This window comes from Scyliorhinus canicula, chromosome 7, assembly GCF_902713615.1.
Source record: "Scyliorhinus canicula chromosome 7, sScyCan1.1, whole genome shotgun sequence".
In the NCBI taxonomy this organism is placed as follows: domain Eukaryota; kingdom Metazoa; phylum Chordata; class Chondrichthyes; order Carcharhiniformes; family Scyliorhinidae; genus Scyliorhinus; species Scyliorhinus canicula.
The window spans coordinates 172946124-172972085 of NC_052152.1; the positions used below are offsets into that span (position 1 = coordinate 172946124).

Here is a 25962-nt window from a genome sequence, read left to right on the forward strand (position 1 = left end):
AGGCCATTTGTTCCCCTGACCTGGTGGGTCAGTTCCAAAGCTAAGTGTAGGCCTTTTAATGTTAGAGATAGTCTAGTAAGTAGTGTTTTATGCATGAGTAGCGATTGACTGTGTATAATAAATGTGTTTTGATTTGAAACTTACTAACTGGTGTATTGAGTTATTGATCAGCACTTGAACTTGAACCTCGTGGTGGTATCATAAAGATACCTGGCGACTCTAGAGCAAAGGTTATAAAACAGAGCAATTAAGTGTAAAGCACACTTAGGAACAATGGCCCTGCAAAACGACCACGAGCATCTTCAGAGCCTAAATTCTGATAGTTTTGGTTGCAAGAGAACCATTTATGCATTAAAGATCAGATCAGGCTGCCGCAAAAGATGGGGAGGGCAAGCTTTTCATTTTAGTTTTCAGAGCAGGGCCAATCAACAAAAGAGTCCAATTCTCCTCATCCCAGATAAAATTACTATGGATGCTGGAATCTGAAACATATGATGAAGAAATTAGAACAGCAGAGGATGGTGGACTCCATTTTAGAAGTAGATCACCAGTATTCACTATCTCACTCTGGAATTATACGCAAGCAGGCAAAAATTGCAGACCCAGTTGGAGCTACTGACCACCAAAAGGCCTTATGTCTGTTACAGCGCTCCAGGGGTACTTTTGACATATATGGGGAGAAGGCCAGTCATCTTTTCTCACACAAACCTAAATGCCAATCAGCCTCCCGTGATATCCCCAGATACTCAACTCAGGCGGTAGCCTAGTTCCCGCCCCTCTCCAGATCAATGCGGCTTTTATACCCCACGACTAGGACCCTGTATAAATTGGGAAAACCCCGCAGACAAGTTGCTTATAGCTGATTTTGTGGACAACCTGTACATCCCATCTGTTGAATCAGTCAAGAGTGGCGAGTTGGATTCCCAGTTACGCCCTGACGCCCCTTTATGAAGATCTTATGCAGGATGATAAGGCCTCTGTCCCGAATGGCTTTCCATTCGAATTTTATAAGAAGTTTTCGCAACAACTTACACCTTTGTTGTTAGGTATGTTAAATGACTCCCTATTCCATCGTTTATTGCCTCCAACCCTTACTCGAACCTCTATTTCCTTGCTGCTTGCAACAAGGAGCCAACTGAGTGCGGTTCAGACCGACCCACCTTGTTTTTTTAAAAATTTAGAGTACCCAATTATTTTTTCCAATTAAGGGGCAATTTAGCGTGGCCAATCCGCCTACCCTGCACATCTTTGGGTTGTGGGGGTGAAACCCACGCAGACACGGGGAGAATGTGCAAACTCCACACGGACAGTGACCCAGGGCCGGGATTCGAACCCAGGTCCTCAGCGCCGTAGGCAGCAATGCTAACCACTGTGCCACCATGCTGCCCTCCACCTCGTTCTTAAATGCAGATGTTCAGCAGCTCGTTAAGGTTCTGGCACTCTGGTTGGAACCCTGCCTTCCATGAATAATCTCAAGAGGACCAAACAGATTTTGTAGAGCGCCGTCAGTTATCGGCTAATATAGGTAATCTTTTGAATGTTATACTTTCTTCCTCTCCTGGACCTGAGCCAGAGGGGATAGATGCTGCAAAAGCATTTGACAGGGCAGAATGGGACTATTTGTTGAGATTGTTGGAAGATTTGGATTCGGCCAAAAATTTCGTCTCATAGATTCATTTGTTATACAATGCCCATACTGCCAGGGCTCACACTAATACTATACATTCAGACTACTTCCTCTTGAATAGGGGGACTAGGTAGGGCTGCCCAGGCAATGGAGCATCTCTCTATAGCCTTAGGAGCTTCCAATCAATCAATGGAGGATTAATTGGGACAGGGTGGAACATCATGTATCTCTTTATGAAGATGACCTACTTTTATACATTAGATACTTCCTCCATCGATGGCAAAATAAAGACACTTAATATATTCGGCTCCTTCTCGGGCTATAAATTAAATCGAGGTAAGAGTGAATGTTTTCCGGTCAACACCCCCGGAAGACAAGCCTGTTTACGCATGTTACCCTTTCACCTCTCCAGTGCACGTTTACGTTACTTGGGGGGTCATGGTGGCCCACAACTGGGCCTCACCCCACAGATTGACAGTCAGGGGGCTTGGTCCTCCCAAACCTATTGTTTTATTACTGGGTCGCCAATGTCCAAAACATCTTACTGTGGATCAGTGATCCCAGTTTCATCTGGGCCACATGGAAGCTTGCTCTAGCACATCAACTCCCCTAGCCATAGTTACTGCATCATTGGCCTTTTCTCCTGCTAGATTTTCCTCAAACCCAGTGGTGGCCTCCTCAGAATCTGGAAACAGTTCCGACCACATTTTAAAATCCTATCCTTTTATTCACTGGCCCCTAATCTGTAACAAACACCTTTTGTTACGTTCAGGGCTGGACTCAACCTTTAACTTGTGGAAATTGAAAACATCTAGCACTTTGGTGACTTGTTCATGGAGGGGAGGTTTGCCAGCTTTAGAGAATTAGTGGACAAATTTGAGCTCCCCAACTCGCTTCGTTCAAGTGCCCGATTCCACTCGTACGACTTAACCTCCTTTCCTCTGGCTCCAGCTTCCACCTTATTGGAGAGGATTCTATCCTCCAATCAGTCGGGCAGGAGCTCTTTCAGAACTATATGGTCACATTTTCTCATCCGTTCCCTCCCTAGCCCGAACTGGGTGAGAACGAAATGGGTGTGTGAACTGAGCCCTACATTCACAAGCTGAGGTTTGGAGCGAAGCCCTATACAGAGCCAACTCTAGTCATGTGCCTAATTCAGTTCAAAGTGCTACATTGGGTACCCCTACCAAGGCAAGGATAAGCAGGGTTTTCCCGAATGCCGAGAACAGATGTAACCACTGCTTGCTTGCCCTAGCAGATCATACTTGTATGATTTGATCCTGCCCCAGACTTGCCAGCTCTTGGGCTTCTGTTTTTAACACAATGTCTAATATTGTCAGATTAGAATTACAGCCATTTTCACTGGTGGCCATATTTGGGGTGTTGGATTCTCTGGCAGTTCACTCTAGGATAGAGGAAGACATTATCGCCTTTGCCTCATTGATAGCCTGGAGGCAGATACTGCTTGGTTGGTGGTTTCTAACTCTGCCTAGTGCTCTGGCTAGTTAGGGGATTTAATGTCCTTTTTGCATTTGGAGAAAATTTAATCATCAGGGGTGCTGCTGAGAGATTCTATCCGAGGTGGCAACCGTTCTCTCCTTTTCAGAGATCTAGACATAGTCAGCTGTTAGGGATTTTGGGTATAGAGTTTGAGTTATTTGCTATGTCTATATTTGCAATAATTCTTTTTCTGCTCTGTACCTGTTTGCATTGTACATGGTATCCTTTGTTGTGTTATTTGAAAAAGAATTGAAAAACTAAAAATGTATTTTTTTAAAAATTCACTTCTCATGCAGTATAAATTGTCATCTCCTTTACAATTGGTACTCTGATAAATCGAAGAGAAAAAGCTTTGATGGTGTATATTTTTATTCAACAATACTCGAAGTGCATTATGCTCTGCCTGTGAAGTACTTTGGGTAACTCATTTTATGTTCCTCTATCAATATGCCAGGTTTTCTGTTGGGGTGTGTGCGCTGGTGAGGGGGGGGGGGGGGGGGGGGGGGGGGGGGGGAAGGAAGGAAGGAGGAGAAGAGAGAAAAGAGTGTACTGGCAGGTGGGGATATTGTGCAAACAGGCAGTGGGGCTGTGGTTTAAATGCACCATACTGACAGGCAAAAAACAGACACACAGCATCAAGCCATGAACGTTTGCAAGACTGTAAAGGGAGTGAGACACTTGTTTGCATAAGAAGGGATGTTCAGGAATAATTTAAGCATTGATTATCTTTTAACTATTTAAATTTTTTGCCTTAATTTAGTTACTTAAAATGCAAGAACAGAATAACAGGGGCAGTGGCTCCTCAGATCTTGCAGCCTTTGAACAATCCTAGAAAACCTAGAGAGAAAGTTTGGTAGAGATGGCTGGGAGCAAAAAAAAATCAAAGTAGTATGCAATATTCAAAGGACTTGGCTCAGTGCTACAAAAAAAAGTAATGACTTTACCAGAGGGGAAAAAGTTAGTAATCCTGCTTTTGCTGTTTAGTACGGACAGTTTCTCACTCTTAGCATCTTAACCGTGGGCAGCACGGTAGCATAGTGGTTAGCATAATGGTTTCACAGCGCCAGGGTCCCAGGTTCGATTCCCGGCTTGGGTCACTGTCTGTGTGGAGTCTGCATGTTCTCCCCGTGTCTGCGTAGGTTTCCTCCGGGTGCTTCGGTTTCCTCCCACAGTCCAAAGATGTGCAGGTTAGGTGGATTGGCTATGCTAAATCCACCTAACTGGCACATCTAAACGGCCTATGTTGTCACTACGAATTCTCAGCATTCCATTGTCAGGAAGCCCTTTCAAGACCATGAAGTCGCTGCCAGCATATGTAGCATCTGATGCCAAATGTTCAATCTTCAACAAAATGTAAGAGAAAAGCTTAAGCTGCAGGGAAAAACACCTAGTCGAATGATGTCTACTTTAGCAAGGAAAATTTGCTTCCAACAAGAGAAAGAGATTAGAAGCAGTATCCATTGTTGAGGTGATCCAAGCATTACAAGGAGAAGCAGGAGGTATACTCCTGGCAGCAGGTTGGTCAGCTAGAATAAAAACCATGACACTTCAGAATCAATATTTACACAATATCTAAAGCAGCAGCAATCGACAAGTAGATATTATGTAGTAGCTTTACTGTTACACAATAGAGCACCCGTTATCTCTTATTTTGTTGTTTAGGGTACCCTTTATCTCTTATTTTATGGTTTCAAAACTTGCTCCCAAAGCTTCTCACCAACCACTTTATCACATCTTCCAATCGATCAAGTACATGTCAGGTGTATCACATGAGAACATTAGAAGCAGCCATTTTGCACCTTGAGACTGCTCTGCTATTCATGGCTGATCTGACTGTGGCCTCAATGTCACTACTGTTGAAACCCTTTGATTTCCTTGTTTGCCAAGAATCCATCTACCTCGGACTTAAAATTATTCAAAAACCCTGCCTCGCCACTATCTGTACAAGAGTTCCAGACTCACTGTGATCCATTATTTTTTAAATTGTGTCCCACAGTTCCAGGCCCTCCCACAAAAAAATGTATTAGTGAGGTTAGGGTAGCACTGGAGGTCTTGTGGCACAGTGGGTGGCAGCCTCATCTCTGGGCTCAAGTTCCACTTCAGGACTTGATGGCTATAGAAGTGGAGTTTAAAACATGGATAAACGGGAAAATTATCAACCTTCAAATCTTCCAATGCAAGAGCAGTACTGCAGAAAACAATTACAAACCACTGCAGTACTTTGCCAAACGTAATCATGGACCAAGCCTTCTGGACAAACCCAATCGAAGCCCAGGGTCGCCAACACCCTCTATGTAGCCTGGTACCTGAAGGAGGGAAAGGAGGATAGCACCATCAGTGACATATTTTCCAGCATCTAGTTGGGATGTGAAATTAGCCTGTTGGGTTTGCTAGAGTCAAGTGGGAAGAAATCATTGACCAGTAAGTTTTGTTCATCAATGGGAGCCGAAATGGAAGATTTGTCAATCAGTAACAGCAACCAAGAAAACTGCGAGGATGCGGCAAATTATCAAATCTGCCCAAGATTGATTATTCCAATTTTCCAATAATCAAATCATCTTGGGGTCAATTTACCAGCACAACACCCCACAAAACAGTTTATTTAGTAGCTATTGATTATTATTACAATTGACTAGAGTGAGCTTTACTCACTGGACCATATGGTCAGCAGGCACCAGGAACCCATATCGAAGTAGCAAGTCGAACAAAAAATGCACCGCCAATATGCTCCTGATCGAAGTACACATATCCATTTAAATTTGTGGTTCCCATTACATACAGACATGAAGCTTCAGCAGCAACTGCTTTACTTGCTGTAACCAATAGAGCAAGGCAGGCAACAAACTATGGATCAAATTAGCATGCTTATACAACTAGCCATTAATATTTTATTTTAGAATCACTTGATGGAAATAGAGGACTTGTTCATGATAACTCACAGATGTCATTAGGTGTGATCTTGTATACATGCTTGATAGATCACAATGCAATGTCATGATGTGTGGGTCAATGAAGAGACCTTTCTTCTGCAAGCTTTCTAGGCTGTTAAGCAATTAGCTAATGTAGGTGAGAGCGCACAGCTCACCCTTCTTGCTGCTGTTTTGAGCTGGGTTTCATGAACAAGGATAGCTTTGTTAATTGTCAGGATAAAATTTAGGATCGTCCTGATTTGTAATGCTCAGTAGAGCATCATATTGTATTGGAAAAATGGGAAAATGTTGCGTTGAAGCATCTTTGGACTCTTTTCCATGAATATGGATATATAATCGATGCAGTGGATTAGGAGACTGGGTGACTGGATTAATGTCTAAACTCTAAAATGATACATCACTTGCTCAGTAGCATTTTCAAGGAAAACTTCTAAAATAAAGAAAAAGTAGAGAAAGGTGTTTGCTGAGGCCTCGAAATCTCCAGTGTGCAATTTTTCGAATTTCTTGCACACCCCAATATTTTCTGTAAGAATGGATTATTTCAAAATAAACGCTACTTTATCAATGCTATTTATTTGACATGCAACAAGCTCCACAAGAAGAATCACAGTACAGGAGTGTTATATATCAGTGTTTTATATAAAACCATCACAGAACAAGTTTCGAAAAGACTCAATGGTGTCTCAACATGGCCAAACAGTTACACAACTACACCTGACAATTAACAAAGCTATCAGAACAAAAATAGGCTGCTGGGGAGTATCCCACCAAGGACAATAAGCTTAAACGAGTGTGAATGGCCATCTAGTGCAGTGTTTTTCAAAACTTTTTTCCCATGGACACATTTTTACCAACCGGCCGACCTGCGCGACCCACCATTCTCTCTTACCTTGTTTGTTGCTGACAAAAATGGATGAAATGGTTTTGGGTCCCTTTGGTCCCAATGGTCCTCCGAACTTGGAAAAAAAAAGGCTGCGACCAGATGTTTAAAAAATGGGGCTGCACTGCCCGGGCACGCATGCGCAGTGCAGCCGTATTTTTAAAATCTGTTTCTGGCCATTTTGAAGGCCGCTCGCAGTCGGCATTATTAAAAGCCAGCTGCTGCGGCTGTTACTCGCGGATTTGAGCGGTCGGGAGCGCCGTGACGGACAGCTCCGCGACCCACACGCAGGTCGCGCCCCCGAGTTTGACAATGCCTGATCTAGTGAACTACACAGGCATTCAGACATAATCTAAGGTGGAAGAGGCACAATCAACCATTCAACTTAAATCTCTATGGGCAATGGACACTGGCTCAGAAGGGAGAGCCTCACCAACCATCTTAATCTAATCTCTTTAAATGCTGGACCTGAATGAGGTTATGATGACCATGTTTGGTGACTGGTTAGTTTGTGACGGTCACAGGACCACAAGCCAGCCTTGTGTAAAGGAAAGTGATATCCAGGGGTCAGAGGGCAGAAAGACCATGAGTGGGTGACTGCAAAAACATAACTTGTGGTCCTCTCTCTCTCTCTCTCCAGCCATTCTGCAAGCATGCCATGTCTGAATACTGACCAAACATCTTCAACATAATGCAAGCAGCTGATATAACTCGAGGACGACAATGTCCAACATTTTTAATGGAGAATCCAGAAAGATTCTCCAAAATGCACAGCCCACTTGCCATAGGGGAGATATTTCACAGGGCTTCTCCCTCCATTCTGCTGTGACATTCAAGACAATTTCATCCTTCCTTGAAATTTACCTTTTCCAGAATTAAAGGACATTTTAGGTTTTCCTTTTGGCCACTACTTTCAGGTGGCCTTCCTACCACTTATAAAAGCGTTCGAACTTGAACAGAACGCAAACCACCTTTATCTCCTAATGCAAGTTTCTATCATTATGTTTACTTTTAAAATCTCTAACCTGGGTCATATTCACTTCAAATACCTGCTTTTTATACCTAGCTCCTTTGGTGTCCTCGAATTTGTAGACACTCCTCAACTTAAACTCATACATACACAAACAGCGCCCCACAGTCCTCTTAACAGACTACAAGAGTAGACCCCAGAATTATTTTTAAATTTCTTCACACTAACAAGCATCATGCAAAATGTTTTTTCCCCCAAACACTAAATGGAGCAATGATACAAAAGAATTGTGCACTTACCATTTGCTCGAAAAACAACATTTAACTCTGGTACAATACAATCTAGATTGATAATTCTCCTTAGAAAGCAGTCTTTGGGATTAAGGTACCTCAAAATGTCATTCAAACCAGGTCAACTTTGTTGCAGATTTGACAATCTGATCCCCGAGACATGTGTCATAACATCAGTTCAATCTCTACAATTTAAAAAAAAAAAAAAAAAATTTTTTTTCTAAAATTTAGATTATCCAATTATTTTTTCCAATTAAGGGGGCAATTTAGTGTGGCCAATCCACCTACTCTGCACATTTTTGGGTCGTGGGGGCGAAACCCACGCAGACACGGGGAGAATGTGCAAACTCCACACGGACAGTGACCCAGAGCCGGGATCGAACCTGGGACCTCAGCGCCGTGAAGCAGCTGTGCTAACCACTAGGCCACCGTGCTGCCCACCAATCTTTACAATTGATTATCACCCACCTTCAGTGAGAAACTGCACTTCATAACTTGGCAACATTCAATATTTCACAAATATACAAACAAAAATCAGCTTTCCCCACCGTCTGCTTGTGCCCTTCATCACCCACATTGTCTTCCACTCTTTTGCCAAGGCGTGGGCCTGGAGGGTTGTTCCCATGCAGGAAGACTCCTCCATCCTCACTCTCTCAGCTGTAGTTGCCCAGTGATAGTACTGTAGGTTCTGCAGTGCCGGACCACCCATCACGCCACGCCACCCGACCCCCCCCCCCCCCCCCCCCCCCCCGGCCACGCCCACATCATAATCATTTTATCTGTGATACTTTATCAGCCAGGATACCTTTGTGGCTGTTACTCTGCTCAAATACACCCATACCTCCTGGCACAGCTACCATCTTTATTTCCTCAATTCCAGACAGCATTGACTCGCATATATCTGGCTTAGCTCTATTATTGGTTTTAGCCTTTTTGCTACCTAGACCCCACATTACGGAATTCCCCAACTAATCGCTCACATCTCGTTCTTTGATTTGGAATTTGTGTCCACATAATAGGCACTATATAATTGCAAGCTTTGCTTTGGATAATCTTTAACTAAACATCAGTGTGCATGTGTGCGCAGATTACATTTAATTAGGATGAAAGGAGTATTCTGAAAAGGAACAGTAAACCAGATGCAGAAATTAGATTTTGCAGTCAGGGGCAGCACGGTGGCACAGTCGTTAACACTACTGCCTCATGGCACTGAGGACCCAGGTTAAATCTAGGTCCTGGGTCATTGTCCGTGTGGAGTTTGCACATTCACCCAGGGTCCGCTTGTGTCTCACCTCCACAACCCAAAGATCTGCAGGGTAGGTGGATTGGGCACGCTAAATTGCCCCTTAATTGGAAAAAACATTTAAAAAAAGATTTTTGCAGTCAGTTTGATAAAATTGAGTCAATAGACCACATCATTAGCAATACGATTGTATGAGAGAAAAAAACTTCATGCTACACAACTGTGTAAAAACAATACAAACAATTTTTGTCGTGCACTGCTATTAATTACTACAAAAGATTAAAGCAGCACTCCAACCTACAAAATTATAACAGGGCTAGGCAGGGTAGATACAAGCAGGATATTCCCAATGGTGGGGGTGTCCAGAACCAGTGGTTACAGTCTGGGGATACGGGGTAGACCATTTAGGACAGAGATGAGGAGACATTTCTTCACCCAGAGTGGTGAGCCTGTGAAATTCTTTACCACAGAAAGGTCAAAATGTGGTATGTTTTCAAGAAGCAGCTAGATATAGCACTTAGGGTGAAGGGATCAAAGGATTGTTTTGGGGGGGGGGGGGGTAGAAAGAGAAGGATTAGATTATTGAGTTGGACATCAGCCATGTGGAGCAGGCTCTAAGGGCCAAATGGCCTCCTGCTCCTATATTACTTAAAAGCAAGTGGCCCACCAATTTTAAAAAAGACTAAAGATATCAAAAACAGATTCAAAAGATATCTAACTCAAATTTTATTATGCTCAATTATATTACCTACTTTACACCTCTGATGCCAATCAAATGGGGGGCTTGGTTTAGCTGAGTGGGCTAGACAGATGGTTTGTGATGCAGAACAAGGCCAGCAGCATGGGTTCAATTCCCGCACCAGCTGAGAATTCTGGATTTGGCGACTAGGGGCTTTTCACAGTAACTTCATTACAGTGTTAATGTAAGCCCACTTGTGAAAATAAAGATTTTTATTTATTTATTTAATTGCACTAATTTCTAGCCACAAAGCACACAAAAGCACTTTCAATGTCAGATGTGGTGGGTCAAGGCATCAAGTTCTTAAAATAACGCTTTAGAATATTTTGCTACACTTTCAGAAACCTTAGCTGAAGAATTCATTATTCTCTCAGTGGTGCATTGAAGTGCCACCTTAGATTATATACATCCACAATCCTGTAACTCGGTGGCCAGTGTTGCCAACTGAGCAAAGCTGATGCTCCTGGAGAATTGCAACAATGACATTTTCAATATTCAATTCAACTAGTGTTCCCACAGGGATCAAATGAACCATATCACTGTTTGTGCATGTCTGTGCATGAACAAAGTATATTTCCATAGGAGTTTCATACAATATGAGCATACAGCTTTTAAAAAAAAACACATCATCATTTATTATTTAATATGACAGTACATTGGGAACTACTTGACAGTTTCTATTTATAGAATGTGCAAGTTATTTTCATTTTAACTAGCAGGTTACCAGCAATGCAAGCTTCATGAAGTCACACTGTTTCAAGGGTAGAAACAGCACTGATTGCCTCTTGCCTTAAAGATGAATGTTAATTTATCAGATCCCGACTGGTGCGCACGTTACCTATCTGGAACCACTGCTGTAACCTTGGGAGGTGCTGCCTCAAATCAGAAACTGTTTTTGGATTTGACTCTTATCTTTCGGTGGTGGTAATGCGGAGCTAAGCCGCACGTTCGGCAGCTCCTGTTTTTTTTGGACTTTCGGGCTCTTTTAAGAGCCCGCAACGGCGCTTGTAAAAAACTTTTCCCCAGGGGGATACACAGCCAGTGTGCCCAGCGACTAGTGGATGGACTGGACTCGCAGTGGAGCGGTCCAAAAGTCGGCTCTACAGCAGAGGAAGGCGAGAGGCAGAAAAGGCAAGATGGCGGCGGGCGGGGAAGCAGCAGCGTGGCAGCAGTGGGCGCGGGAGCAGCAGGAGCTGCTTCAGCGCTCCTTCAAGGAGCTTAAAGCTGAGATTTTGGAGCTGTTTAAGGCCTCGGTGGACAAGCTGGTGGCGACTCAGACGGCCCAGGCCATGGAGATTCGGGAGCTGCAGCAAAAGGCTTCGGACAACGAGGATGAGCTTTTGGGCCTGGCAGCGAAAGTGGAGTCGCTGCACAAGAAATGGCTGGCGAGGATGGAGGAGATGGAGAACCACTCCCGCCGGAAGAATCTGCGGATTTTGGGCCTCTCCGAGGGGCTGGAAGGCTCGGATTTGGGGGCCTATGTGGTCCTAATGTTGAACTCGCCGATGGGTGCGGGGTTGTTTCGTGGTCCCCTGGAGCTGGAGGGCGCCCCATCAAGTGCTGCAGCAGAAGCCGAGGCCGAACGAGCCTCCCAGGGCGGTACTGGTCCGCTTGGTCGACCGGGAGTGAGTGTTGAGATGGGCGAAGGAGAGGAGCAGCAGGTGGGAGAACACGGACGTTAGGATTCATCAGGACTGGAGCGCGGAGGTGGCGAAGAGAAGGGCTGGCTTCAATCGAGCGAAGGGGGTGCTTCATAGGAAGGGGGTGAAGTTTGGCCTTCTACAGCCGGCTCGCCTCTGGGTCACTTACAAGGACCGCCAGCTCTATTTTGACTCTCCGGTGGAAGCCTGGGCTTTTGTCCAGGCAGAGAACTTGGACTCGAACGGAGGACTGGGGGGGCAAAATGTACTTTGTTTGGAGGCTTTGCCCTCCTGGGTATCCTGTCGTTTATATTGGCTGTGTTTGCCGATTGATGTTGCCTGTTCGTTTTCGCTATTTTGGTTTTTTCGGGGTTGTTTTCTGGGCTGTTGTTTATTTACTGTGGTGTTTTTTTTTGTTTTGTCCACTGGTAGGTTGGGGAGTATTTTGGGGTCCCGATGGGTCATGTGTCCGTCTTTTTCCCGCGTGTTGGGTTGAGGGGCGGAGCTCGGGTTGGAACCACGGGCTTTCTTCCCGCACCGGAGGAATTGGGGGCGGGGCCGGCGTTGGTAGGGAGGGATTGGTGGCTGTGTTGCGCGGGGTGGGGGTCGTGGTTATGGCGGGAGTAGCTGGGGTCAGCAGAAGTCAGCTGACTCACGGAAGCACAATGTTAGGGGTAACGCAGCTGGGGGGGGGGGGGGGTGGAGGAAGAGGGGGGGGTACCGGGTTGTTGCTGCAGGGACTGAGGGGGAATAGATGGTGAAGGGGGGGTTGGGAGGGGGTTCTGCCGCCATGGGGAGCGGGCTTGGGGGGTTCCGTGGGCGCGGGGCGGGTTGAGGAAGAGCTATGGCTGATCGGCATAGGGGGAGGGCCCCCCGGGTTCGGCTGGTCACATGGAACGTGAGGGGGCTGAATGGTCCGGTGAAGCGATCCCGGGTCTTGGATCACTTGAGGGGGTTGGGAGCGGATGTGGCTGTGCTCCAGGAGACGCACCTCAGGGTTACGGATCAGGTGAGGCTAAGAAAAAGTTGGGTGGGACAGGTGTTTCACTCGGGGCTTGATGCGAAGAACCGTGGGGTGGCAATTTTGGTCGGTAAGAGCCTGTTGTTCGTTGAGTCCAAGGTGGTGGCGGATAGTGCAGGTAGATATGTGATGGGTGAGTGGGAGACTTCAGGGGGAGCGGGTGGTCTTGGTTAATGCTTATGCTCACAACTGGGATGATGCGGGCTTCATGCGGCGAATGCTGGGCCTGATTCCAGACCTGGAGACGGGGGATTGATCCTGGGTGGGGACTTTAACACGGTGCTGGATCCGGCTCTGGATCGCTCGAAGTCTAGGACGGGCAGGAGGCCGGCAGCGGCCTCGGTGCCGAGGAGGTTCATGGATCAGATGGGGTGGGGTGGGGCCTTGGAGGATTTGGGAGCCGGGGGGGTAGGGAGTTCTCCTTTTTCTCCCATGTTCATAAGGCGTACTCCCGGATTGATTTTTTTGTGCTTAGCAGGGCGCTAATCCCGAGAGTAGTGGGGGTGGAGTATTCGGCGATAGCCATTTCTAACCATGCCCCACATTTAGTGGATCTGGAGCTGGGGGAGGGGGAAGGATCAGCGCCCGCTGTGGAGGTTGGATGTGGGGCTTTTGGCAGAGGAGGAAGTGTGCGGGCGGATCCGTAGGGGCATAGAGGGGTATCTAGAAACCAATGATAACGGGGAGGTGCAAGTTGGGGTGGTTTGGAAAGCACTAAAGGCAGTAGTCAGACGGCAGCTGAAACGGCGCAATCTCCAAGCGGAATTTGACATTTTAACCACCCGGAAGGCGGAGGCGCAGTGGAGGAGGGCGCAGGGGGCGGTATATGAGTACGGGGAGAAGGCAAGTCGGATGTTGGCTTACCAGCTCCGGAAGCAGGAGGCAGCTAGAGAAATTGGGGGAGCCACGGATGTAGGAGGGAACTTGGTGCGGGATGGAAAGGAGTGTTCAGATCCTTTTACGAGGGGATGTACCGGACGATGCCCCCCCAGGGAAGCAGGTGGGATGGACCGCTCTTTGGATAAGCTGGAGTTCCCAAGAGTAGAGGATGAGCGGGTGGAGGGTTTGGGGGCCCCAATCGAGTTGGAGGAGCTGGTGGAGGCGTTGGGAAGTATGCAGACAGGGAAAGCGCCGGGGCCTGACGGGTTCCCGGTGGAATTTTACAACAAATTTTCAGATTTGCTGGGCCCTCTGCTTGTGAGGACCCTGAATGAGGCTAGGGAGGGGGGGGGGGGCTTTGCCCCCAACGATGTCCACATCAATTATCTCTTTGCTCCTAAAGTGGGACAAGGACCCCCTTCAGTGTGGGTCTTACAGGCCGATCTCGCTCTTTAATGTAGATGTCAAGTTGTTGGCAAAGGTGCTGTCCAGGAGGGTGGACGATGTGGTCCCGACGGTGATTCATGAGGATCAAACGGGGTTTGTAAAGGGGAGACAACTGAATACCAACGGGCGGAGGCTCCTTAATGTCATGATGATGGTGATGGTGGCTGGGGAGTCAGAAATAGTGGCTTCCATGGATGCGGAGAAAGCTTTTGATAGGGTGGAGTGGTGTTACCTGTGGGAGGTGTTGCGGAGGTTTGGGTTTGGTGAGGGGTTCATCAGCTGGGTGAGGTTGCTGTACAGCTCCCCGGTGGAGAGTGTGGTGACGAATGGGAGGTCGGCGGACTTTCGGCTTTCCGGGGACGAGGCAGGGGTGCCCCTCGTCTCCCCTGCTCTTTGCGTTAGCGATTGAGCCCCTGGCCATGGCGCTGAGGGACTCGAAGAGTTGGCGGGGGATCGTGTGGGGTGGGGGGGGGGGGGGCACTTTGTTGCTGTACGCAGATAATCTGCTGTTGTATGTCGCGGATCCGGCTGAGGGGATGCCAGAGGTGCTGAAGATACTGGAGGAGTTTGGGGGACATTTCAGGCTATAAGCTCAATGTGGGGAAAAGTGAGCTGTTTGTCCTGCACCCGGGGGATCAGGAGAGGGAGATAGGTGAACTCCCGTTGAAGAGGGCAGAGAGGAGCTTTAGGTATCTAAAAGGTGGCTAGGACCTGGGGGGGCCATGCATAGGCTTAACTTGGAGGCTGGTGGGGCAGATGGAGGAGGAGTTTAGGAGGTGGGACGCGCTACCGCTTTCGTTGGCGGGCAGGGTCCAGTCTATTACGATGACGGTACTCCTGAGGTTTTTGTTTCTTTTCCAGTGCCTCCCCATATTGATCCCAAAGGCCTTTTTCAGAAGGGTGAATAAGTAGATTCTGGGGTTCGTGTGGGCGCGGAAGGCCCCGAGTGTAAGGAGGGTATTTTTGGAGCGAAGAAGCGAGGTAGGGGGCCTGGCGCTGCCCAACCTGTGTGGATATTATTGGGCGGCGAACGTGGTGATGATTCCCAGGTGGGTGACTGAAGGGAAGGGTGACGCATGGAAGAGATTGGAGGTGGCATCCTATGCGGGTACGAGTCTGGAGGCTTTGGTGACGGCCCCACTTCCACTCCCCCCACCCAAAGTACTCTACGAGTCCGGTGGTGGTTGCGTCCCTTAAAATCTGGGGACAGTGGACGTGGCATGGGGGGGTGGGGGATCTCGGCTATTTACCAGCTGATGCAGGAGGAGGAGGAGGAGGAGGAGGAGGAGGAGGAGGAGGAGGAGGAGGAGGAGGAGGAGGAGGAGGAGGAGGGCTCAGTAGAAGAGCTCAAAGCGAAGTGGGAGGAAGAGCTAGGGGAAAGAGATTGAAGATGGAACGTGGTCGGATGCCCTGGAGGGGGTGAATTCCTCCTCTTGCGCACGGCTCAGCCTAATTCAGCTGAAGGTGCAGCATAGGGCTCACATGACAGGGGCAAGGATGAGCCGGTTCTTCAGAGGGGAAGACAGGTGCGGGAGGTGTTCGGGAGGCCCGGCAAACCACACCCATATGTTTGGGCTTGTCCGGCCTTGGAGAGGTTTAGGAAGGGGGTGGCGGGGACTATGTCGGAAGTGGTCGGGTCTAGGGTCAAGCCGGGCTGGGGGCTCACGATCTTTGGGGTAGCTTCGGAGCCAGGAGTGCAGGAGGCGAGAGAGGCCGGCATTCTGGCCTTTGCTTCTCTAGTAGCCCGACGCAGGATTCTGTTACAGTGGAGGGATACGCGGCTCCCCGAGTTCGGAGGCCTGGATCAACGACATGGCTGGGTTCATCAAGTTGGAGAGGATGAAGTTTTCCCTGAGGGGGTCGGTACAGGGGTTCATTCGGCGGTGGCAGCCCTTTCTCGACTTCTTGGTGAAGGAGTAGAGAGTGGTCGGTCTCAGCAGCAACTTGGGGGTGGGCGGGTTTAGGGAGTGGTCGGTCTCAGCAGCAACTGGGGGGGGGGGGCGGGGTGGTTAGGGGTTTGTTTTTGCGGCGGTGGGTTTGCTATGTTGTTATTTTCTTCTTTTTTGTATTGCTGTTGGTTTTTTATTATTATTTATTTTTGAGGGGGGGGCGAGTTCTTTTCTCGAGTTGGTGTGGAAACACGCCATGTTTGTTTTAAATTGTGGGGAGAAAATTTGTTATTGAAAAACTTGAATAAAAATGATTTTAAAAAAAATCTTTGTTCCAAGCTTCCTCGTGATAATTTCACAAGAGTGGTACTTGAACATCATTTTCAAAGAATTAGTTACAGTTCTTAAAGTTGCAATATCTACATGTCTACTTGAGATATTACTTCCCACTGTAAATATGCCAATTATTATTTTGTTGGAATTTGCTTCATTGTTTTAAATGTGTGTCGGCATGCTTTCTTTTACTGGAATACAAGAAAGAAAATGATTCGCATTTGCACGCTCTTTCATGACTATAGGATGTTCCAATAAAGTAATCCTATAAAGTATATTCAATGTAAAAGTATAGAAACTGGCCTGTTTCAGTGACATTAATTGAAGGATAAATAGTAGTCAAGACACTGGGCATAAATGCCTTGTTCTTCGATTTAGTGCAACTAGGATCTTGAGCGTGGTTATGAGGGAGGAAGCTTGAACAGAGTCTAAATGCACGCATGGACTGGTTGGGCTGAATTCAATGTCATCTGACTGCGCAACACTCCCTCAGTACTAGAGACGGTGCAGAGCATTAATGAGGACATGCATCAGAAGTGCAGAATTTTTGCATGAAGAGAGGTTGGATAGTGTTTAGCTGTCACCTTTGGGACAGAACAGACAATGAGGACCAAGTGTATAAAAGGAGGGATGTAGTTGGAGTGGATAGAAGGCCAATTTCCCTCGACAGAGGGGTCCATTGTTAATGGTCATAGACTTAGAGGTAAGAAGTAAGTTTAGAGGAAAGTCTTTTTCACCCAAAGGGTACAGGGGACCCAGAACTCACTGCCTGAAGGGTGGGAGAAGCAGAACCCTCCATATTTAAAATGATAAAGTGCCGTAACCCACAGACTACAGACCAAGAGCTGGGAATTGGGATTAGATTGGATGACTACTTGCTCGCCAACATTGGCATAATGAGTTGCATGCTCCATGCTGTAAACTTCAATGTTTCTATTATTTTCACAGTGCACCGGAGTCAGCCTAGATTTTTATGCTCAAGTATCGAGAGCATACTTGAACCCACAACCTTCCAACACAAGAGATGACAGCTACCAACTAAGGCATAGTTGAATATGACAGGAAAGAATAAGTTTAATATTTAGAAGTAGTTATTAAAACTGGTTTCATTACCCCAGGCAGGTTAACAAATGTTTGCATATATTTATCGAGACTAAAATGGATACTTGCAGATGCCATGTTTGCAATTACCCTCAAGAGTGACCAAGTACGGCTTCCGGTGGCGGCAGTGAGCAGTTAAGCCGCACATTCGGCGGCTCCCGCGGAGAACGGACTTTGGGGCTCTTTTCAGGGCCCCCAACGGAGCTGTAGCGGTGAATCCCAACGGGGGAAGAGGACAAGAGTCGACCCCAACGGTCCCATGGTCTGGACCAGGAGCGGGGCAGAGAAAAAACCGAGGAAAGCACCTCTGGAAAAATGGGGGCAGGAAGATAAAATGGCGGCCGGCGAAGGCCTCGAGGAGCTGAGGAAGTGGGCCCAGGAGCAGCAGGCGATTCTGCTGCGCTGCTTCCAGGATCTGAAGTTGGAGCTGCTGGAGTCCATCAAGGTAACCAACAAGGAACTGATGGAGACCCAGACAGCCCAGGGGGCTACGATCCGGGAGCTGCAGCAGCAGGCCTCCGAAAGGGAGAACGAGGTCGTGGCCGTGGCAGGGAAGGTGGAGATGCACGAGGTGCTCCATAAAAGATGGCAGATGCGGTTCAAGGAGCTGGACAACCGGTCGAGGAGGAAGAATTTGCGGATCCTGGGCCTCACGGAGGGGTCGGACCTAGCGGCCTATGTGGTGATTATGTTAAACTCGCTGATGGGGGCTGGGTCCTTCCAGGGGCCCCTGGAGTTAGAGGGGGCCCACAGAATTCTGGCTAGGAGGCCCAAGCCGAACGAGCCGCCACGGGCGGTGTTGGTGAGGTTTCATCGGTTCGTGGATCGTGAGTGTGTGCTCCGGTGGGCCAAGAAGGAGCGGAGCAGCAAGTGGGAGAACACGGAGGTGCGGATCTTCCAGGACTGGAGTGCGGAGGTGGCGAGGCGGAGGGCCGGGTTCAACCGGACGAAGGCGGTGCTCCACAGACGGAGTATGAAGTTCGGCATGTTGCAGCCGGCGCGTCTGTGGGTCACCTATAAGGATCGGCACCATTATTTTGAGTCCCCGGAGGAGGCGTGGGCCTTTGTGCAAGCCGAGAAATTGGACTCAAACTGAGGGTCTAGGATGGGGAATGTTGTATAATATTGTATTTGCATTTGCTTGGTTTAGTGTAAGAATGTCGTACTGTTTTTTCTATATGGGTTTTTAAGCAGGGGTCGGGTGGACTGGTTCGGGCAGAGGGGTAAACGGGGAGTTCGGGGAGCTGGTGGGGGGGGGGGGGGGGGACTGACAATGGGAGTGGCCCTGTAGGAGGTGGGGACCGGCGGGGCGAAAGCGCGGGCTTTCTGTGGGTTTCCCGTGCTGTGAGATGGTGGGGGCGGGGCCGGGGCTGAGAAGCGCGGGTCGTTGCTGGCTGTTTTCTTTTCCCACGCAAGAGCGGGGGGAGGGTGGACCCGTTGACGGGCACAATGGAGGAGGGGCAGTCCCACATGGGGAGGAGCCGAAGGTAGGGCGGGAGTCGCCGGGGTCAGCAGAAGTTAGCTGGCTTATGGGAGTGCTGTGGAGGGAGGGGCGCAGCTAGGAGGGGTCCTAGCCTTGGGGGTGGGGGGGGTGGTACCGGGTTGCTGCTGAAACGGTCAGGAAGGAGCTGGAGGACGCAGGGGGTGCTGGGGGGGGGGGGGGGGGAGTTGCCGCCGTGGGAAACTGGCAGAGCAGGGGACGCTGGCCGGGGGTGGGCAAGGGATGGGGTATGGCTAATCGGCAGGGGAGGGGGGCAGGGAGCCCTCGGATCCGGCTGATAACCTGGAATGCGAGGGGGCTGAATGGGCCGGTCAAAAGGGCCCGGGTATTTGCGCACCTGAAGGGACTGAAGGCGGATGTGGCCATGCTCCAGGAGACACACCTGAGAGTGGTGGACCAGGTTCGGCTGAGGAAAGGATGGGTGGGCCAAGTGTTCCACTCAGGGCTGGATGAGAAGAGTAAGGGGGTGGCGATCCTGGTGGGGAAGAAGGTGTCGTTTGAGGCGTTAAATGTGGTGGCTGACAGTGGCGGGAGATATGTGATGGTGAGTGGCAAGCCGCAGGGGGAGCGGGTGGTGTTGGTGAATGTTTATGCCTCAAATTGGGACGATGCGGGGTTTATGCGGCGTATGTTGGGCCGCATTCCGGACCTGGAGGTGGGGAGCCTGATAATGGGGGGTCTGGGAGGCATTGAAGGTGGTGATGAGGGGGGAATTGATCTCCATCCGAACCCATAGGGAGAGGGGGGAGCAGAGGGAGAGACTGATAAGGGAGATGGTGCAGGTGGATAGGAGATATGCGGAGGCCCCAGAGGAGGGATTGCTGGGGGAGAGGCGTAGCCTTCAGGCCAGATTTGACCTATTGACTACCAGAAAGGCGGAAGCTCAGTGGAGGAAAGCACAGGGGGCGGTGTATGAATACGGAGAGAAGGCGAGCAGGATGCTGGCGCACCAGCTCCGGAAGCGAGATGCGGCCAGGGAGATTGGGGGAGTGATGGATAGAGCTGGGAAGGTGGTGCGGAGGGGGGTAGATGTTAATGGGGTCTTCAGGGACTTCTATGGGGAACTGTACCGGTCTGAACCCCCGGTGGAGGGGGGTGGAATGGGGCGCTTCTTGGACAAGCTGCAATTCCCGAGGGTGGAGGAGGAGCAGGTGGAGGGACTAGGGGCGCCAATCGAGCTGGAGGAGGTGGTCAAGGGGATAGGGAGCATGCAGTCGGGGAAGGCACCGGGGCCGGACGGGTTTCCGGCGGAATTTTATTAAAAAGGTATTTGGACCCGTTGGGCCCCCTGTTGGTCCGGACCTTTAACGAGGCAAGGGGGGGGGAGGGGGGCTTTGCCCCCAACTATGTCACGGGCGCTGATTTCCTTGATCCTGAAGCGGGACAAGGGCCCTCTGCAGTGCAGATCATATAGGCCGATTTTGCTGCTGAACGCCGACGCTAAGCTGCTGGCAAAGATCCTGGTCACTAGAATAGAGGATGGCGTGCCCGGGGTCATTCATGAGGACCAGACGGGGTTTGTGAAGGGAAGGCAGCTGAATACAAACGTACGAAGGCTCCTCAACGTTATTATGATGCCGGCTGTGGAAAGGGAGGCGGAGATAGTGGTGGCATTAGATGCGGAGAAGGCCTTCGATAGGGTTGAGTGGGAGTATTTGTGGGAGGTGTTGGAGAGGTTTGGGAAGGGGTTTATCCGGTGGGTGAGGCTGCTCTACGAGGCCCCGATGGCGAGTGTAGCCACAAATAGGAGGTCGGAGTACTTTCGGCTGTACCGGGGGACGAGACAGGAGTGTCCCCTGTCCCCCCTGCTCTTCGCGTTGGCAATTGAGCCCCTGGCCATGGCACTGAGGGAGCCAGGGAACTGGAGGGGCCTGGTGCGGGGTGGGGAGGAGCATCGAGTGTCGCTGTACGCGGACGACCTGTTGCTGTATGTGGCGGACCCGGTGGGGGGGATGCCGGAGGTGATGAGGATTCTTAGTGAATTCGGGGGTTTCTCGGGGTATAAGTTGAATTTGGGCAAGTGTTTGTGGTACATCCGGGGGACCAAGAGGAGGGGATTGGTAGGCTCCCATTGAAGCAGGCAGGGAAGAGCTTCAGGTACCTAGGGGTCCAGGTGGCGGGGAGCTGGGGGGCCCTGCACAAGCTCAACCTCAAGGTTGGTGGAGCAGAAATTTAAGAGGTGGGATATGTTACCGCTGTCACTGGCCGGGAGGGTGCAGTCCGTTAAGATGACGGTGCTTCCGAGGTTTTTGTTCCTGTTCCAGTGCCTTCCCATCCTTATCCCGAAGGCCTTTTTTAGGAGGGTCAACTGGAGTATCACGGAATTTGTGTGGGCGCATGGGACTGCGAGGGTTAGAAGAGTGTTCCTGGAACGAGGTAGGGATAGGGGGGGGGGGGGGGGGGGCTGGCGTTGCCCAACCTCTGTGGGTACTATTGGACTGCCAACGCAGCGATGGTGCGTAAGTGGGTAATGGACGAGGATGGGGTAGCGTGGAAGAGGATGGAGGCGGCGTCTTGTGCGGGCACGAGCTTGGAGGCGCTAGTAACGGCGCCGGTGCCGCTCCCTCCAACGAGGTATACCACGAGCCCGGTGGTGGCGGCTACCCTCAAAATCTGGGGGCAATGGAGACGGCACAGGGGAGAAATGGGGGGCTCGATGGAGGCCCCGATACGGGGAAACCATCGGTTTGTCCCAGGGAGAATTGATGGTGGATTTCTGGGCTGGCACAGGGCAGGGGTTAGGAGGTTGAGGGACCTGTTTGTGGAGGGGAGGTTCGCGAGCTTGGGGGAGGTGGAGGGGAAGTTTGGGCTCCCCCGGGAACATGTTTCGGTACATGCAGGTTAGGGCGTTTGCCAGGCAGCAGATGGAGGGGTTCCCCTTGTTGCCCCCACGTGGGGTACGGGACAGGGTGCTCTCGGGGGTGTGGGTTGGAGGGGGGAGGATTTCGGACATATACCGGGTGATGCAGGAGGTAGACGAGGCCTCGGTGGAGGAACTGAAGGGTAAATTGGAAGAGGAGCTGGGTGAGGAGATTGAGGAGGGGACGTGGGCGGATGCCCTGGAGAGAGTGAATTCCTCCTCTTCCTGTGTGAGGCTTAGCCTCATACAGTTCAAGGTGCTGCATAGGGCCCACATGACTGGGTCGAGGATGAGTAGGTTTGTCGGGGGCGAGGACAGATGTGCTAGGTGCTCGGGGAGCCCAGCGAACCACGCCCATATGTTTTGGGTGTGCCCAACGCTGGGGGAGTTTTGGAAGGGGGTAGCAAGGACGGTGTCGATGGTGGTGGGATCCATGGTCGAGCCAGGCTGGGGACTCGCAATTTTTGGGGTTGCAGTGGAGCTGGGAGTGCAGGAGGCGAAAGAGGCCAGTGTTCTGGCCTTTGCGTCCCTAGTAGCCCGGCAAAGGATCTTGCTCCAATGGAAGGATGCGAGGCCCCCAAGCGTGGAGGCCTGGATCAATGATATGGCAGGGTTCATTAAATTGGAGAAGGTGGGGCAAGCGAAGCGGTCGCACGGAGAGGGGCTCCCGTAGCGGCAAAGAGCAGGGAAGGGACGGGACGGACCCCCCCCCCAAACCCGTCAGCGGAGGATCCTCGGTGGCAGCAGCAGGAGCGGTGCGGCGGCAGGTCCACACACACCCCCCCCCCCACACACACGGAGCGGTGCGGCAGTGGTAGGTCCACCCCCCCCAACGCAGGCCAGGAGCGGAGCGGCAGCAGGTCCACCCCCCCCCCCCCCCCCAAACGCAGGCCAGGAGCGGAGCGGCAGCGACCAGCAACCTAACCACCCCCAAAAATGCTAGGATCCCAAAGAAGGTCCTACAAAAAACAAAAACCAGGGGGGGGGGGGGGCTAGCCCTGCCGAATCTACAATTCTACCACTGGGCGGCAACAGCCGAGCGAGTAAGGGGATGGATCCAGGAGCCAGAAGCCGAGTGGGTGCGTGTGGAGGAGGCCTCCGGCATGGGGACCTCCCTCCGGGCCCTCGCCATGGCAGCACTCCCATCCCCACCCAAAAAACACTCCAGCAGCCCAGTGGTGACAGCCACCCTCCAATCCTGGAACCAACTGCGGCAGCAATTTGGCCTGACCAAAATGTCGGACAAGGCTCCCATCTGCAACAACCATAGGTTCACACCAGCACTGACTGATGCCACCTTCAAAAGGTGGAGGCAGGACAGGGGGACACTGACAGTCAGGGACCTATACATGGACGACAGGATCGCAACACTGGACGAACGGACAGGGAAATTTCGGCTAGCTGGGGGGGGAACGAGCTACGGTACCTACAGCTCAAAAACTTCCTACGAAAGGAGACAAGGACGTACCCACAACCGCCACGACAGACACTACTGGAAGACCTACTGGACGCAAGTATCCTAGAGAAAGGGAACTGTAGCGACATGTATGACCGGCTGGTAGAAAGGGACGACACCGTACTGGACGCAACAAGAATGAAATGGGAGGACGACCTGGGGATTGAGATAGGGTGGGGACTCTGGAGCGAAGCACTGCATAGGGTCAACTCCACCTCCACATGCGCAAGGCTCAGCCTGACGCAACTAAAAGTGGTACATACAGCCCACTTAACAAGAAACCGTATGAGTAGGTTCTTCCCGGAGGTGGAGGACGGATGTGAACGGTGCCAAAGAGGCCCGGCCAACCACACCCACATGTTCTGATCTTGCCCCAGACTTGTGGAGTACTGGACAGCCTTCTTCGAGGCTATGTCCAAAGTGGTGGGGGTGAGGGTGGAGCCATGCCCGATAGTGGCGGTCTTCAGGGTTTCAGACCAGCCAGATCTATTCCTGGGGAGGAGGGCGGATGCCCTTGCCTTTGCCTCCCTGATCGCCCGCCATAGAATCCTGTTTGGCTGGCGGTCAGCAGCACCGCCCAGAGCTGCAGACTGGCTGTCCGACCTCTCGGGAATCTCTCCAAATGGAGAAAATCAAATTCGCCATCCGAGGGTCGGACGACGGCTTCCACAGAACGTGGGAGCCATTCATGCAATTGTTCCGGGACCTGTTCGTGGCCAACGTACAAGAGGAAGAATAGTCGGGTGGCCAAGAATCAGGGGAAAATGGACGGGAATCGGGGGAAGGTAGCCTTGGGGGGGGGGGGGGGAACTACGGGTTCGTTATGGGGGTTTGATGGCTAGCTAAGGCCCAAAACCAAACTGTAAATAAATGCCTATAAACATGTGCCTCGGCCATATTGGGGAATGTAAAATATGTAAGCCGGCTAAAGGGGGCGGCCACAGCTGTTATTACGAAGATGCTTACCTGTAAATATACATGTTAATTTTTGCGTGTTTTTTTTCCTCTCTAATAATTTGTTATTTGTTCAATATAAAATATGAAAACTCAATAAAAACATTTTTTTAAAAATTGGAGGGGGTGAAATTTGCCCCGAGGGGATCAGTACAAGGGTTTTTCAGGCGGTGGCAGCCTTTCCTGGCGGAACGGTAGGGAAATAGGCTGACAGCAGTAGCAACCCGGGCCGGGGGGGGGGGGGGGGGGGGGGGGGGTTTGGATTGGGGGGAGGAAGAATTGTGTACATGGGTCTGTGGGATGTGGCGGGTGATATCTCTTTCCCTTTTGTTGTTTGGGTGCTCTTTTGTTTTTTTTGTTTTTTCCTTTTGTTTGAAGTTGGGGGGTATTGTTCTTGGGGTGTTACCGCGGTTGTTTGTTAATAGCGTTACGATGTTTATATTTTGTAAAAATTTCAATAAAAATTATTTTTAAAAAGTGACCAAGTACCAGAACTAAAATACAAGAAAAAGACAAAGACCAAAGAACACAATGGTCAGAATCAGATATCTTGCTGGTCATGTTGAGCATGGCTCTGATCAGTAGCAATGCACCCTTTACTCTGTCCAAAGTGCCACAACTCCAAATGGGGGTGGCACCATCTATTATAAAAAGAAATATTTCTGATTCACAGCCAGCTGTCCTTGTGCTCTCTTTGGCTTCTATTTTGATTTAATGCCAATATGTGCTGAATCATAGATCATTTCAGCTTCTCTTCAATCATGGCAAAAATATCTGCCATGATTCAATGGCGGTGCAGACTTGATGGGCTGAATGGCGGTGCAGACTTGATGGGCTGAATGGCCTAATTCTGCTCCTATATCTTAAGGACTAATGTTAATCATCAGAGGGTCAAAGAATTTCCCAGATTTATCCCCACCAATTTGGTCTGGGTTTTTATAACCAGTTTTTCACCTCTTCCTGGAGATCACATGATTTTAGGTAGGGTGGGGACTAGTATATTGCACATACACATGGCTACACATCAACCTGGAATATACCTCTTGGCCCTCACAAATATTCCCTTTTAAGATACCACATGTGAGATTACGCAAAAACACTTATAATGTTATTAAATGAATAGGCTGCGCACAGAATTTATATCGCCCCTCTCGCCTTCAAATGCCCCACTGCCTTCCCTGAGGTATTCAGACCAAACTCTATCTGCAGCTTCTGCCGCTCCTTCAACAACCCTGCCACTTGGATCTTTTTTAACCCTCCGCTTTATCCATGCAGAATTGATTGCAACTTACACTACTCATGTACAACTTATTCCTCCTGCAATTAATTTTAGTTAGAGTAATGTCATATCGTTTCTGTAAGGTAAAGTGCAGTGCAACTCCACGGTCAACTGATAATTTAAAAGTATTAAAATGAATAAATGAAAAACAAGCCAACGTGTAAAGCATTGGGATTTCTGAGAATGCTTCTTTACTCAGCCAACAGTGAACATGCAAAAAATACAAAATCTTCTTATTGTTGCTTTGTATTAGTGTCGTTCCCCTTCCTTCGCAAATTAAGAAGTCTTCCAACACCAGGTTAAAGTCCAACAGGTTTGTTTCAAACACGAACTTTTGGAGCCCAGCTCCACATCTTCGCAAATTAAGAGATCCTGTTTTTTCTTAGCTCAAGAAATCTTTGTAATTAGTAAAGCAAATACTCC

At 49.8% G+C, this 25962-nt stretch overlaps 1 protein-coding gene across 1 annotated transcript in view; it reads right to left on the reverse strand.

Moving 5' to 3' along the window:
* LOC119969550 (dnaJ homolog subfamily C member 5) overlaps positions 1-25962 on the reverse strand; it is a 93464-nt gene that overhangs the window by 45039 nt on the left and 22463 nt on the right. The window lies entirely within an intron of this gene.